The sequence below is a fragment of the Arachis ipaensis genome, chromosome B09 (assembly GCF_000816755.2).
Source record: "Arachis ipaensis cultivar K30076 chromosome B09, Araip1.1, whole genome shotgun sequence".
NCBI classification, from domain to species: Eukaryota; Viridiplantae; Streptophyta; class Magnoliopsida; order Fabales; family Fabaceae; genus Arachis; species Arachis ipaensis.
This window is the reverse complement of record NC_029793.2, coordinates 99,289,078-99,290,706: the sequence shown is the minus strand read 5'-3', so window position 1 is coordinate 99,290,706 and position 1,629 is coordinate 99,289,078.

The window sequence follows — 1,629 nt, the reverse complement described above, 5'->3', positions numbered from 1 at the left end:
CAGTATTTATTTGAGAATTTTAAAAGTATAATTTTTTAAAGTATAGATTTCCAAATAATGAAGAAGGCGACAATAAACCATATAATCTATAACCGTAATCATCATACAATTATACAAATATGAAATATTTAAAAATATTAACACACATCAATTGTCAACTTTCAAATGAAAAAAATTAGAAAATAAAACAAATAAAGAAACTAACAAAAAAATTGAAAGAAATGTGTTTAAAAGTTATAATTTTATTTGAGGTACTCGTCACTCTTTCGTAAAAAACAAAGAAAAAAATTAGTCCAGCAGACCAACTCATTTCCATGCTACCAAAATCTACGAGTCTCGCGAATTTTTTTTTATTTAACGGGAAAATCCATTTAATTTTGTTCATTTTGACATCTCTAATTTTTCGTAACATCTTACTATAATTAATAAAATTTTATTGAGTTATTGTGTTTACGTATCAGACACATTTCGAATATGATACTTGTTCGATATACGTGTCTGATGTGTATAATTATGTCTTAATAAAAAATAAAAAAAATTCAGACATATTTTGACACACCTAAATACAATCACGTGTTAGTGTGTCTAATCTTATTCTTAATATGTATTCTTGAAATAAATTTAGAAATAGTATACAATTATTATTTATTAAAACAAAAAATATTTTAAATACTTTATATAATTAAAATAAGACAATAAAAATAATTAAAAAATTAATTTATCTTTTAATATTAATAAAATATTAAAATCTCATTACAATTTATCTAAAAAATACTTTAATTTTTTAAGATTTTAAAATTTGTGTATCGACATATTTTGTGTCGTATCGTATTCCATGTCCGTATTAGCATCATAAACTATAATTAATTAAGTTATTCCATAAATTTACTAATTTTCCAAAACATCTTACTATAATTAATAATTACTCTAAATAACTGATTTTTCATAAAGTCTTACTATAATTAATAAAATTAATCTAATAAAATTATTAATTTCCCCTATTAGCTTATATAATTAATGAAATCATTCTAATAGATTTTTTTTATATAGTCAATAGGACTAATGCCATAATAGCTAGAATTTTGATTTAACTCTTAAAATCTTCTGATATTATGATTTTAAATGAGTCTATCAATTTTACGAAATTTATACTACGTCTGACGATTTTACGATTTAAATCTCATTAAGATTTTATGTTTTATGTTCTTAATTTACTTTTTTGATTTCACGTAAAATTTCGATTTTCTCTACGTTGATTAATGCTCAAAAAATACTGAACTAAAAGATACGATTCTAAAGAAAGGTGCAGAAAATTGAACAAAAATAAAACTAAAAAGAGTCTCATAAGACACATTCCATTTCAAAATGGGAAGCATGCAGATTTACTTGAATCGACAAATTCTCGCCTAGAAAGTACTCTCACAAACCATTGAGCTAGAGTTCACAACAAAACCTTTAATATTTATCTTCATTTTCTTCAACAAATACTCTAGATGAGCAAGTTCAGCAATGTAAATTTAAAAGCTGACAATCAATTAAACACAGATAGAGAATTTTGTTTTTAATAATCTCCATGTGGTATAGTTTTTATTTATCATATATTAGTGCATTAATAGACAATAACGTGCC